A 15,996-nucleotide genomic window follows, 5' to 3' on the forward strand; every position below is an offset into this window, starting at 1 on the left:
TAAAACTATACAAAATTATAAAAACTAATCTTTATTTATCTCTAATAAATTTTATGAATCAACAACTAAAATCTGATTTTTTTAAGTTATCGAAAATTCATAATAATATTAATGTTAGTATTAAAATATTATAATAAAAAATAAAAATTTAAGAGAATAAATAATATTTTTTTATGATTAGTATATGCAAGTATATATGAGTTTTGGTGTATATATTTCAAAAACACCATTAACACTATTTAGATTAAATTTGAAACCTGAAGATAAGTTTTTTTTTTATGTGTATAATTAGGGGCAATTTTGTACTTTCATCTAAAAAAATAAATGGAAGGACTAAAGAGTTGATTAAAATAAAACTTAAGGACCTTATAATAATATGATGGACTTACTAATTTGTTATGTAAAAATATAAGGACTTTATAATTATTTACCCTAAATTTTAATGAGTCTATTTTTACGGGCACAATGCAAATTCGCAGTAATCATAAATTTGGGGACAAAGTGATTAGTAGTAAAATTACTAAGATAATTAAGAAGCGTTAGTAAATACTGATCGGTTTGAAAAATGTTCAGGCCTATTAGCTCAGTTGGTTAGAGCGTCGTGCTAATAACGCGAAGGTCGTAGGTTCGAGACCTGCATAGGCCAAAGATGTTTCAGTTTTTTTAATCCTAATTTTTTTTAATTTTTTTTGGGATATGGTGCAAAAATACCTCTAACATTGACAGCTAAAAACAATTTTACCCCTAACATTCGTAGTCAAGAGCAATTTTATCCTTAACGCAGGTAAATTTAGTAAATTTGAAAAATAATTCATCCAACTATCTTCTCGTCATAAATTTTATTATCTACGCTTTATATCTACGTCATTTTATTACTCATCAGTAGCAGAGCACAAACACATGCATAGACAAAAAAAATAAATTTAAAAATTTAAAAACTATACTGTATTTTGTACGAGTTGGACAGAAAAATTTAAATATTTTATCGAATTTAAAAATATTAATCTCCAATTCTATTACTAAATCACAAAAAATGTATTTTTTTTAGAACTAACACTGGTGGTGAATAAGTAGCAAAACACATGTATTTTATAATGATATCTAGAATTGACCAAACTTACCAATTTCATTTTCATTCTCATCCTGAGGTAGAGATGACGCATGCACAGTTGGAGTAGGAATAGGTAATGAAGTAGAAGCACTAGTTGCATCACACTGTTTGTCTTTCCTTAGGGGAAAGGTGTTTTCAAAGAACACTACATCTCTAGATTCACAAATGCTATAGTCGTTCAGATTCATGAACCTATAAGCAGCACTATTTGAGGCATAACCAATGAAAACGCAATCAAAGGTCTTGGGTCCTATGTTTGGTTTTTTAAAGGATGGAAAAGCAACTTTAGCAAGACAACCCCAAACTCTCAAAAAATTCAAATTGGGTGCAAACCCCTTCCACAATTCATAAGGAGTTTTATCTAATTTTTTATGAGGAACCCTATTCAGAATATAACATGCAGATAAGACAGCTTCCCCCCACATGTTATCAGGTAACCCAGAACTAATTAACATGGCATTCATCATCTCTTTGAGAGTTCTATTTTTCCTTTCAGCTATACCATTTTGTTGAGGTGTATACGGTGCACTAGTCTTATGTACAATCCCATTATTCTCACAAAAGGACTTAAGGAAAAAGGTTCCATACTCTCCTCCCCTATCGGACCTAAGCCTTTTTATTTTCTTGTCTAATTGATTCTCTACCTCTGATTTAAATTTAATAAACATATGCTCAGCCTCATCTTTTGATTTTAATAAATATACTTTGGTATATCTAGAGAAGTCATCAACAAAAGTAATGTAATATCTTTTGCCACCTTTGCTAACAGAGTTTTTAAAATCAGCCAAATCAGAGTGAATTAAACCAAGCAGTTCTGTACTTCTACTCTCAACAGGTAAGAAAGGTTTCTTTGCAAATTTTGCTTCCACACATATAGAACATTTGGAATTAATTTCAGAGTTAGTGACATTTATAACATGTATATTTCCCAATTTTTTAATGGAAGCAAAATTTACATGTCCTAATCTACCATGCCACAAATTAATGGATTCACTCAAGTAAACAGAAGCAGATGTAGTTGCATTAATTCCAACAGAATTCACATGGACAGTGTTCAAAATAAAAAGGCCATCAGCTAGGTACCCTTTTCCCACAAAAGTCCCATTCCTAGTGAGAATAACCTTATCAGCCTCAAAAATAATTTTTAAACCATCCTTATTTAGCAAGCTACCAGAAATAAGATTCCTATGAAGAGCAGGCACATACAACACATTATTTAAAGACAAGCTTTTTCCAGAAGTTAACTTAATTAAAATTGTTCCTTTACCGACAACACCAGCAGTAGTGGTGTTTCCCATGTAGACGCATTCCCCATCGGCAGCGTCCTCAAAGTGATTAAACAGGTCATTGTTTGAGCATAAGTGCCTTGTAGCTCCAGTATCTAGAACCCAGTCCGTTTTGTTTTCCACCAAATTGGCTTCAACCACAACAGCAGCAATAATTTCTTCATTTTCCACCAAATTGGATTGTGGAGCAGCTCTGTTGTTTGGATTATGATTGGTGTTCTGTTGGTTCTTCCTTTGGTAGCACTGAAATGCCTTGTGGCCAGGTTTACCACACACAAAGCATTCCACTACTTTCCTCTTCTGAATTCTTCCATTCTTCTTAAAAGGCTTGTTTTGGTTTGAGCCTTTTTCGAATTTGGTTGAAGGTCCTTTGTTCCTGTCTTTTGGTACCACAACAGATTCAACAATATTAGCATTAATTGAAACAGACTTAGAGGAAAGTTGCTTATCTTTCATACGATTTGCTTCTTCAGTTCTCATATGGCTGACTAGCTCCTGGAGACTGAAGTCTTTTTTCTTATGTTTCAGATGGTTTCTGAAATCACTCCAGGAGGGTGGAAATTTTTCCAGGAGGACATTAGCTTGCAGTAGATCAGACATTGTCATGCCTTCACCCAGAACTTCAGCAACTAGATTCTCATATTCATGAATCTGGTCAATGATTGGTTTTTCATCAACCATTTGATAATTGAGCCATCTTCCAACCACGTATTTACGTTTACCTGCATCATCAGACCCGTATTTTTCTTTGAGGGTATCCCAAATTTCTTTGGCAGACTTTTTGTTGACAAAAATATCGAACAGTGGGTTCGACATATGATTTAGGAGATGACCCCTAACTGTTTTGTTGTCTTTTTCGTATTTTGCAGAACGAGTGTCGTACTGCTGAACAATTAGAGACATGGCAGGAGCATTTGGGTCAGAGGGTGGATCCTGGACGACAACATAGTCCAGTTCGAGCTGTTCAAAGAAAATCAGAATTTTCTGCGACCATCTTTTGTAATTAAGACCGTCTAGAGGTTCAAGTTTGGAGAGGTCAGGAAGGGATTTCGCAATTAAAGCAGACATGATTGCGAAACAGAAAATCGCTTTCAAATTGTAAGAAACAAAGAGGGTTACAGAAAAAACCGAATTGAAAGTAAGAGCGGAAATCGAACTGTGCCGTGGCGGAGGCCACTGCCTTGAAAGCAATTTCGGCAGGCGGAGGTGCAATCTATAACTCTGGTCGCTCTCCAAGGTTAACATAGAAAAGCTTCGAACCTGTGCACTCAAGGTCGAAGATTGTAGAACAGCAAAAGTGTATTTTTTATTTGCCCAGAAAACGATTGAGAGAAAAAACTATATTTCCAAAGCTGGAAACTGGTTGTATTTATAGCCTTCAGAAATATGAACGTTAGAAGGTGGAGTAAGACTAGGAGAAAAATAAGGTTCAGTTTTGACTGAATAAAAAGATGAAGAAAAATTCAAAAAAGTTAAAACGGATAAAAAGAAAAATAAAATTCGGGCCCAGTCCAGTCGGGACGGGCGGGCGTCGCACGAACGAGCGAGCGCGCGCGCGCGTGTGGTATATTTGCCAAAACCCACTTAACACAATTTAAAGGCTTCTAAAGCCCAACTATATATATACCCACTCAAACATTTGCAAGTTTCCAATGTGGGATTGTGAAAGTGCTTTTGAAAGCAAAGTCTTTAAAGACAACTATACCCCCCACTTCAAATCCATTTTATTCAATCACCAAAAGCCATTTATTCTAACAGGGGTTTTGAGGAGTATTTGTGGGAGTAAGCCTAAATGGGTTGATACATGTCGTTGGGACATTCCATTTATGGTAGGCCATGAGCGGAAGAAGATTGTGTTGATTCCTCCAGTTCGTGATGGGGAGATCAAGAGAATCCAAGGGTGACCCGTTCAACAAGATGAAGGGCGTTGGAAGACCATCCAAACATTTATTGGGAAGTGGTTTGACAAGCTTCGCCAAGACATACCATTCAATGTGGGTAGAGCATTCGATATTTTTGGAGATTGGGAGATGAGTACCATGATAGATGAGGTCCGGGGTGAGGCACTTGTTGAGATATGTGGAAAAGCTCGTGAGGAGAAGGTGAGTCCGGTAATATGTGGAGTGGACCTCTTGAATTCATCTCGAACACCATCTTGGTTCGATTTGAGGGCTTGGGTCCGTTCATAACGAACACATCTCATCAATATGTGGCAAGCAACTTGGGGTCAAGTTCTTTTTAAGAGAGAGTGTATGATGCGGGGCATCTCCTTGGAGGATCGGGTCCGGACGAGGAAGTCGGAGGAAGATCCAAGCACGAGCAATAAGCGAGTAAAGAGGCTAAAACAGTGCCACATAGTAGCTCAGCCACGCTCCGTGTGGATTAAGGCACGCCCCGCGTGCTTGAAGGTTTGATCCGGAGAGAAGTCTAGGAGGTCACATACGCATGGCTTGGATTGGGCACGCTCCGCGTGGAATTAGGCACGCTCCGTGTACTTTTATTTTAAGGAACTTGCTCCTTACTTCAGCTTTCTCCTTATTTACAATACTACCACTCCTTATTTATAATACTACCACTCCTAAATTACCCTTATCTTTATCCATTTAATTAGTTAAATGATTTGTCCTTTATTATAATTTGTTATTTAGATTTTGAGATGATATAAATTCATCTCTTTCCTTTGTAAACCCTAACTTTTATCAAATCAAATTTATCAATTTCTTCAAGAAGCTTTTGTTAAGGTTTTCACCTTCAACAATGGGGATTTCACTATTCATATGGATTTAGTCCATAAAACCCGGGTTTCATGACGGGTGTCGAATCCACCAAAAATAATTAATAACTTCATATCCCTTAGGCTTGCGCAAGGGTAAGCAAAGGTCAAACCCAAAGGATTAGTACTGATTTAACTAAATTAATAACCTAAAAGACAAGTAAAATAAAATGGGGGGGGGGTTTGAGTATTGATCACCTAAATTAATAGGAATAACGAAATCAAAATTGAAATTAAATATAGTAAATAAAGAAGATTTCAGCTAAGGGATTCTCAGGCAAGGATTTCAATTAGTCTTGATCATTGACAGATAAAATAGACTCATACATATACCGGATCAGTTTGGAGTATTCTTCCTTAATATTAAACTAGTCAAGCACGGCAAATAACTAGTTCCTAATCAATAAATAATCCAGCCTCAGCGGTCAAGATTCAATCTATTGACAGCCTTATGAATTAGAAGAACCCGACCTTAGCCAACCGACACTCAGCGTAGACGATTCAGAAACTAAGACAATCTCAGGTTGTCAAATCTAGCTCTTTTAGTGTGCTTTAGCTTTAATTCAAGCCCCTTTTCAAGTTTTTCAATTCAATTTAGCATTCCCAAGCCTTTAATTTACTCAATTCATAGCTAGAATTCTGTTTTCAAATTAATTTTCCAGATTCATCCAACTACTTTCTTTTCCCGATTTCGTCCATTTAAAATCATTTTCTGCTTCCAATCCCTTCAACAAAGTTGTTCCTGACATCCTGAAGTTCGATCTAGTATATTTATTTTTCCAATTCCGTGTTCAGAAACTCTATTTACAAGCCGATCTTTCCAGCCCAAATTCTTTTAGATACTCTGTTTCCAGAATTTTCCAGATTTATCCAGTTATTTTCAAATCCCAATTTCATCTACTTAGCATCCGTTTTAGCCTTCGATCCCTTATAGAAGTTTGTTCCTGACCTCCTGAAGTTAAATTTAGCCTATTTACTCGCCCAATTCCGTGTTCTTAAGCGCCCAAACGAGCCTCCCGAAGTTGAAAGTTAAATCTGTCCCATTTGCCTACCATACATTTCCGACCGGCTGCAGCTCTCCAAGAACCTCGCACCAACACCAAAATTCAACATCAATCCGAGATAGCTATTGTGGCTCCGAGTTTGTTGTTGAATTTCAATTTGTTTTATCGCATTTCAATTCTTTGTATTGATTTGTTTATTCTAATTCAATTGGTTACCTATATGTTTAATATAGAGATTTCTCATTTGTAATTCATTTCATTTTTATGCTTGTTGGATATGTGTATTCAAACCTTGATTCATCAATAAATACCGATTTTCTTAAAATCTCGTGTCAATTTCGCACTTTAATTTCCTTTATTTTTCCGTCTTTAATTTATCCACATTAGCTTAAATAAAAATAATTTATCTCGCAAAGTTTCTATAACGGCGCGAGAGACCCAAGAGGGACTTTTTCAATCCTTGCGTCCCTCGCCAATCGCTTCGAGGGACGCAAGGATTGAAAAAAATTTTAGGACTATTATCCTAAAAACTATTTCTTTTTATCATAAAATTGGAAAGTTTTATCATATGTCGATAAAAAAAACTTACAAAATAGAGATTTGCAAAATTCAGGGTAATGGGTGTATTTTACCCAAAATTACGAGATAAGAATCAAAATTTTCTCATTAAAAACCCTGATAAATATTATTATACAAAATACCTCAATGTTACTCTTATGGTAAAAATTCTAATTAACCTGTAAATACTGATGAAATATCCTTTCAAAATAATAAAATTGGATAAGGTACCAAAATAGCCTATCGTTTTTAAAAAAGTATCAATTTAGGCTCCACGTACAAAATAGCATAAATATAGGCTTAACATTTAAAAAAGGTACCAATTTAGGTCTTTGATAACGGATTAGATACGTCATTCCTATTACTTCATTAAATTCTGATTTCTTCCTCCAAGTACAATCGACAGAAATTAACAGAGTAATATTAATGGAGTGTCTCGTTTCACTATCGAGGCCTAAATTCGGTATCATTTTAAACGTTAAGCCTATACGTGGAGCCTAAATTTATACTTTCACAAAAACCATAGACCTATTTTGGTCATTACTAATAAAATTGATCTTGTCCAATAAGTATAGGGACTAAAGAAAAGTTTTATAATAATATTGAAGTAAATTTTGGTCATGTTACTTGAATTTTTTCACCTAATTTTTGCTTGTATAAGCTTCAATCTATATATTACTTATATATTGGATAAAAGTGTAGTAACTTTAAATCTAGTGAAATCTAAATAATTAAATAAAGCGTTAATTACAAAAATAATATTTAAATCTAGTGAAATCTGTTTCAAACAAAAATCCAGTAAAATCTAAATAATTAAATAAATTAGATATTGCAATCAATATTTCCACAAAAAAAAAATTAATTATATACAGAATAGAATAAAAGTACTAAACTTTATGTAAGGGGTAAAGTGTAAAAATATTTTGAATTTTTTTCGAACTCGTATAATAGACAGTATATTTTATAATTTTTTTTAGAGTAATTAGAACCGGTGGTCACTAAAATTTTGACAATGTCCTCAAAAGGTGACAAAAGTTTAATTTGTCTCAATAAAATCATTTAAGTTTGTTTTTGTCCCAATAAATCACTTTGAACGTTTTTTATTCATCTTTTCGCCGAAATTACTCACGTGGCATCTCAATATCACGCTAGTGTAGATATGTCACGTAGGTTAACGTAGGTTAAGTTGTGGTTAACCTACGTGACGTATCTACGCTGACGTGATGTTGTGGTTAAATGTAACTACATATTTTAATTGATAATAGATATGTCACGTAGGTTAAGTTATGGTTAAATGTTTTTTTATTATGTCACATGACATTGAGACATGTGATTAGATGTCACGTAAACAATTCCGATGAAAAATTGAACAAAAAGAGTCCAATGTAACTTTATTGGGACAAAAACAAACTTAAGTGATTTTATTGAGACAAATTAAACTTATGTGACCTTTTGAGGAAATTGCCCAAACTTTAGTAGTGACCATAGGTGCTAATTACCCTTTTTTTTTTAATTTTTTCATGTCTAATCATATATTTGTGATTTATTACTGATGCACAAGATAAAATGACTCACATGTGAAGTGTAAATGACAAGATTCGTGATCGAGAAGACAGTTTGATGAATTATTTTTCAAATTGGCCAAATTTGATAACGTTATGGGTTAAAATTGCTCCTGATTATAAACGTTTGGGGGTATTTTTGCACCTTATTCTTTTATCTAATAAAAAATGGATAAGGTACCAAAATAGGTCTATGGTTTTTGGAAAGTATCAATTTAGGCTCCAAGTATAAAATAACACCAATATAGGCTACGTTAAAAAAATGTATCAATTTAGACATCGAAAACGGAACGTGATACGTTATTCATATTACTATGTAAAGTTCTGTCAATTGTACATGCAAAGAGAAATCAGAACTTAACAGAGTAATATGAATGACGTGTGACATTTCGTAATCTGACCTAAATCGGTACCTTTTCTAAATATTAAATCTATATTGATGCTATTTTATATATGGAAGCTAAATTGATATTTTCTCAAAAACCTATAAACCTATTTTACTATAAAAAAAAATAGTCTTCTAAAAAAAGCTAGTAATCTTAAATCTATTGAAATCCAAATACTTAAATAAATTAGATATTACCAAAAGAAATTAAGGTTTAGCATTAATTAATTTTAACTTATTTTTTTTTTACTTTTGTATTAATTCGTATCAAATAACAAAATTTTAGGTTAATTATAAATATATGCCCTATTGTGAAGTATAGATGACAAAATTCATGCTCGAAAAGATAATTTGGTGAATAATTTCTCCAATTGACCCAACAACGTTAGAGGTAAAATTGCTCTTGTCTGTTAATATTAAGGATTAAATTGCACTATTTTAGACGTTAGAAGTAAAATTGCTCTTAGACATAAATATTAGTTAGAGGTATTTTTGCATTTTGTCCCATAATTTAATTGTAATTTTATCAATATTAAAGGTAAAATCACACCATTTTAGATGTTAGGAGTAAAATTGCTCCTAGGCGTAAATATTAGAGGTACTTTTGTACATTGTTCCATAATTTAACTGTAATTTTATCAATATTAAGGATAAAATTGTACCATTTTAGATGTTAGGAGTAAAATTGCTCCTAGACATAAATGTTAAGAGTATTTTTACACCTTATTCCAAAATTTAATTGTAATTTTATAATTAAATATGATTTTTTTTTTTGAGAAAATTATACAGAAATTCATCTTTTAAAAACTATTTACAACTATGTCAAATCATAATTTTGGATTATGCTTCGGCGGGCTTGATGGGTTCTGTGGGCCTGATGGCCAACTTCATATACTTCATCAATATCTAACATTCTAAATTCGCTAATTTATCAGTTCCTACGTTGCTTTAATAATTAACGCAAAATTAAATTAGTCTAAAAAATATAATATATTTTAATTTTAGTTTTTTTTTTATAAAAATAATTGACACGTGATAATTAGATGACACATATATGGATGTTATGTGTCATTTTGGTTAGTCGCATATTGATGTATCACTTATGTTATCGTTACGATATTCCTTTAACCACTAAAATCGATGAAGTTACCTAATTAGACAAACTTCAAAATTGAATAATTTTATTGAGACAAATCGAAGTTGAGTGACCATTTTGAGATAACCATATAAGTTCAGTGACCAATGATGTATTTCACCGATTTTGATACATTATCGCTGTACTATATATATAATAATTTAACTTACCTGAATTCTTCTCGAGAAAGCTCCTTAATATAACTGAGAGCTTTAAAGGGGACTCCCTTATCAGGGCTATCCAGAATAAAGAGACTCACCTTGTTGGGTGGAACAGGCCTAAAGAGGGAGTGGTGAAGTTAAATACGGATGGCTCCTGCCTTAACAATGGCAGAATCGCGGCGGGAGGGGTTCTTAAGATGCTGGGGGAGCCTGGATGTCTGGTTTCACCCATAATCTGGGTATAGGCTCGTCCTTTTCGGCTGAGCTTTGGGGTATCCTCACTGGGGTAAAGCTTGCCAAGAGCCTAGGTGTCAAGAGGCTTTCTGTGGAGTCAAATAATAAGGAGGCCATTAATATGATTTCCGATAATCATGCTATTTGTCTCAATAGTCAAAACCTGATCAAATCTATTAAAAGGCTTGGATCTTCCTTTGAGTTCGTTGAGTTCAGTCATATCTATAGAGAGCAGAACCGGATAGCGGATCGCTTGGCAGCTGCTGGGCATGAGGGGATGTTAGGTGTTTCCACCATTTCTGTTCCTCCCTCCTTTCTTTCTTCTCTTCGTTTAGAGGATAGGGTCGGGATTAGCTTTCCTAGGTTGATCCCTGGTTAGTTTGTTCTTTGTGTTGTTTTTTTTTCTTCATTGTCTACAAAAAAAAAATATATATATATATATAATAATTTAACCTAACTTTCTTCAAATCGAAGATGCGGAGGCGGAGGCGGAGGAGGAGGCGGAGGCCAGACGCCCGCAGAGGATCGAGGGGCAAAAGCCGGTGCGGTGGCCGGCTGAAGCTGTCATGGCTATGTCTTGTTTCGATGTGGTTCCGTATTCTTAAGTAGCAAAAATTTTCTGGTTAGCTTGTCTTCATTTCTCCATTAATTATGCGTATGGCCCTGTCTATTCCTTGAAAATAAAACTCTCATAAATTCTAGAATTTATGAGGTTGATTATTTTATAGGTGAAGCTTAAATTGATATTTAATCTTTTTTTCAAAACAGATTACATCTATATCGCATGTGAAGAAAAGCAGAGGCGGAGGCGGACTCGGAGCAGAGGCCAGACGCCGTATTCTTAAGTACCCTGGTTAGTTGTCTATTAATTGTTGGTTGATAATGTGCATCTATTCCATGATTATTATTTTAGGTTGTGAAAGCTGATCTAAAAAACAAAACCAATTGGAAATTCTAGATGTGAGATTGAGAGGAGTATTACCATTGGATCTATATACAGATCCAGAGTTTAGGGTTTTATTCTTTCTTTTTTTCTTTTCAATGTTTGATAGATCCCCCCTGCTCCGTCTTCCCATCCGATTGCAGAACGTTGCCGTCCTAGCTTGCAGCCCTAAATTTAAGGATTTAACAGTACATTACTAAAATATGATTTTGAATACAATACTCATTTTTTCAGAAACTGATATAAAAAAGTTTAAAATTTAAGGATTTAACAGTACATTACTAAAATATGAAAATTAAATTTTAAAATCTAATAATTAAATATCACAACTAAGAAAATCTGATCTTGAGATATATAGATAATCATAAAATCACCTAAAAAATGGTAAGGTATTAATCAAATCTATTATATGATGCTAATAAGGTAATTCACAGCTTTTCAAAGACCAAGTAAAAAAATTCTACTTTCTTGCGATGGTAAATCCTACTTCTTTAATATTGTTACTGGGTTAAATGCGAAATTGGCCACTGAATCTATCTAATTGTTTCAAAATGGTCTCCCAATTTTGGGTTTTGTCTCGATTAAGACACTCCGACGGTTGTAGTGGTTAAAAGGCATTAGAATGATGTCATTACTGATGCTTTAGCATAAGTCAACTCAGATCTCTGACAAAAACGACACGTGACAGCCACGTCTTAGATCTTTGTTTTTTTCCATAAAAATAACTGAACTGTACGTGGTAGTCAGGTGGCACATTCGTGGATGTTATGTGTAGTTTTGGTCAAAGATCTGAGTTGATTCATGTAGACGTGCTAACCATGATATCATTTCAATGTCTTTTAACCACTAAAATCGCCGGAGTGACCTAATTGAAACAAAACTCAAAGTTGAATGATTTTATTGGGACAAATTGAAGTTGGATGACCATTCTGAGACAGTCCAATAAATTCAATGACCAAATACGTTTAATCCTATTGTTCTCTATTTATTGTGTTATATATTTAGAGAGTTAGATTTTTGTTCTATCTCGTTTTTCGTTCAATGAATTTAGTAGCTCGTTTTCTTACAAAAATTAGATCAAAGTCTGTTCACGGAGAATGAATAGGTCAGCTCTCTTACTTATCATGTAATATGTTTTGGTTGTCTTACTGAAGTTGTTTATTTAAAAAAAATATTACTTTTTACCATTAAATAAATAATATATATTCAAATAAAAATAAAAACATTTTCAAGTTATTCTAACGAAAAAATATTATAATTGATGCACAACATATTTAATTAAAATTTGAGAGGCCAAAAACATTTTTTTTTATTGATTATAATGAGAAAGATACATTAAACTTATATAACACTAAATACAACAATCGTATAATAACGAAACTAGTTTAATTAACTTTACAAACAAGTGATTTGATTCGTGAAACTCACCAGGGATGAATGTAAACTCGTAAGCTATCGAGATAAGGAGAGTGAGAAACTGTTAAAGATCTCCGTCACATTCAATATTTGTTTGAAACCCATTTATCAAGCATCAACAAATCCCATTTCCTCTTTAGTTGGGAATTTCCATCACGAACCAGATCAATTTTTACCGGAACATATAGCAGCCTCTCTCTAGTAGAACTTCCTTCTCTCCTTCCCAACACTATTTACCAAACCGGAGTTGGGTTGACAATCGTACCAGCTTAGGGAATTTGCGTCGATTAATAGGGAAAACTCGATAGGGGAGAAGGAAGTTCCCTATCGAGTTTTCCCTATTAATCGACGCAAATTCCCTAAGCTGGTACGATTGTCAACCCAACTCCAGTTTGGTAAATAGTGTTGGGAAGGAGAGAAGGAAGTTCTACTAGAGAGAGGCTGCTATATGTTCCGGTAAAAATTGATCTGGTTCGTGATGGAAATTCCCAACTAAAGAGGAAATGGGATTTGTTGATGCTTGATAAATGGGTTTCAAACAAATACTGAATGTGACGGAGATCTTTAACAGTTTCTCACTCTCCTTATCTCGATAGCTTACGAGTTTACATTCATCCCTGGTGAGTTTCACGAATCAAATCACTTGTTTGTAAAGTTAATTAAACTAGTTTCGTTATTATACGATTGTTGTATTAAGTGTTATATAAGTTTAATGTATCTTTCTCATTATAATCAATAAAAAAAAGTGTTTTTGGCCTCTCAAATTTTAATTAAATATGTTGTGCATCAATTATAATATTTTTTCGTTAGAATAACTTGAAAATGTTTTTATTTTTATTTGAATATATATTATTTATTTAATGGTAAAAAGTAATATTTTTTTAAATAAACAACTTCAGTAAGACAACCAAAACATATTACATGATAAGTAAGAGAGCTGACCTATTCATTCTCCGTGAACAGACTTTGATCTAATTTTTGTAAGAAAACGAGCTACTAAATTCATTGAACGAAAAACGAGATAGAACAAAAATCTAACTCTCTAAATATATAACACAATAAATAGAGAACAATAGGATTAAACGTATTTGGTCATTGAATTTATATGACTGTCTCAGAATGGTCATCCAACTTCAATTTGTCCCAATAAAATCATTCAACTTTGAGTTTTGTTTCAATTAGGTCACTCCGGCGATTTTAGTGGTTAAAATACATTGAAATGATATCATGGTTAGCACGTCAACATGAATCAACTCAGATCTTTGACCGGAACTACACATAACAGCCACGAATGTGCCACCATTCTACCACGTACATGTCAGTTATTTTTATGGAAAAAAACAAAGATCTAAGACGTGGCTGTCACGTATCGTTTTTGTCAGAGGTCTGAGTTGACTTATGCTCATGCATCAGTAATGACATCATTCTAATGCCTTTTAACCACTACAACCGTCGGAGTGTCTTAATCGAGACAAAACCCAAAATTGGGAGACCATTTTGAAACAATTATATAGATTCAGTGGCCAATTTCGCATTTAACCCAGTAACAATATTAAAGAAGTAGGATTTACCATCGCAAGAAAGTAGAATTTTTTTACTTGGTCCTTGAAAAGCTGTGAATTACCTTATTAGCATCATATAATAGATTTGATTAATACCTTACCATTTTTTAGATGATTTTATGATTATCTATATATCTCAAGATCAGATTTTCTTAGTTGTGATATTTAATTATTAGATTTTAAAATTTAATTTTCATATTTTAGTAATGTACTGTTAAATCCTTAAATTTTAAACTTTTTTATATCAGTTTCTGAAAAAATGAGTATTGTATTCATAATTTAATTAATTCATATTTTAAAATTAATAACTTTAGTTGTTAATGATAAGAATATATAGGGTTAAAGATAGTTTTTAATGTTGGCAAAATGTATGAATAGAGGGTTCAACAGCAGTAATTGTGCTTTTAAAATTATTTAAATTATTCATTAGCTACCGAATTCTCAATTTAGACTGATTTTAATCAGGTCACTAAATTCGGTTGCTAACTAGCTGTTTTCATTGTCCTCCCTTTTCTTATAGCATCTTTCTGTAAGTTTATTTTGTAACAAATTCATGTTATTTATGGTTTTTAATCTTATTGTAATTGTTTTTATCTTTTCTTGGATATTATCTTGATTTTAACCTGTACTTTTTTTTAGGTTGTTTTCATATACTTTTACATTTTCTTGCTACTAATTGTTTTTTCATCTAATAAATATATATATATTTTCATAAAATAAAATAAAAGTTATAAAATTATGTTAAAGAAGTAGGATTTACCATCGCAAGACAGTAGAATTTTTTTACTTGGTCCTTGAAAAGTTGTGAATTACATCATATAATAGATTTGATTAATACCTTACCATTTTTTAGTCGATTTTATGATTATCTATATATCTCAGGATCAGATTTTCTTAGTTGTGATATTTAATTATTAGATTTTAAAAATTTATTAAAATTTATGTTTTGACACATTAAGAATTAAGTTTGGGGATATGAAGTAATTGTAATTTTGTAGTTAATTATAATATTTATGTAATTGACCCAATTAATTATTTAGATTTCACTAGATTTAAAGGTTACTACTTTTATCCACTATATAAGGCAAATATAGATTGAAGCTTATACAAGCAAAAATAGGTGAAAAAATTCAAGTAACCATGACCAAAATTTACTTCAATATTACCTCATTACTTTTTGTTTTTTTTCATCATATCTTACTGTAAGTTTTTTTCACCATTTTTTTTATCTTTTAGTACTGAAAATATTATAAAAAATTTCTTTGGTCTCTAAACTTATTGGAGAATATCGATTTTATTATTTTGAAAGGATTTTTCATCAGTATTTACAGGTTAATTAAGACTTTTTACCATGAGAGTAACATTGAGGTATTTTGTATAATAAGAAGAAAATTAACATTTATGAGGGTTTTTAATGAAAAAATTTTGATTTTTATCTTGTAATTTCGGGTAAATTACACCCATTACCCCTGAATTTTGTAAGTTTTTATTTATCGCCATATGCTAAAACTTTTCAATTTTATGATAAATGAAATAGTTTTTAGGATAATAGTCCCTAAATTTATTAGAGAAGCTCAATTTTATTCTTGTTGTACCAAAACTGTTCAATGGGTATTTTCTTAGGAGGGTTATGTTTAAGGGGTAAGGTATAAAAATACCCTCAATATTGAGAGTCAAATGTAGTTTTACCTTTAATGTGTGTAATTTTACCTCTAATGTTGGTAGTAAAAAGGAAGTTTACCTTTAACGAGTCGGGAAAAAATCCAAATATTTATTCGAATTTAAAAATATTAAGCTTTCATTCTTTTATTAAATAAAAAAAGTGAAATTTTTGCTTTTAGAACAAATTTGATATGCAACAAGTGC

General features: G+C 32.4%; 1 non-coding gene across 1 annotated transcript; it reads left to right on the forward strand.

Annotated features, from left to right (window-relative positions):
* Positions 1 to 572: 572 nt before the first annotated feature.
* Positions 573 to 646, forward strand: TRNAI-AAU (transfer RNA isoleucine (anticodon AAU)). The gene has a single exon. It is a non-coding gene; the product is annotated as a tRNA-Ile (tRNA).
* The last annotated feature ends 15,350 nt before the right edge of the window (positions 647 to 15,996 follow it).

The sequence above is a fragment of the Euphorbia lathyris genome, chromosome 10, assembly GCF_963576675.1.
Source record: "Euphorbia lathyris chromosome 10, ddEupLath1.1, whole genome shotgun sequence".
In the NCBI taxonomy this organism is placed as follows: Eukaryota; Viridiplantae; Streptophyta; class Magnoliopsida; order Malpighiales; family Euphorbiaceae; genus Euphorbia; species Euphorbia lathyris.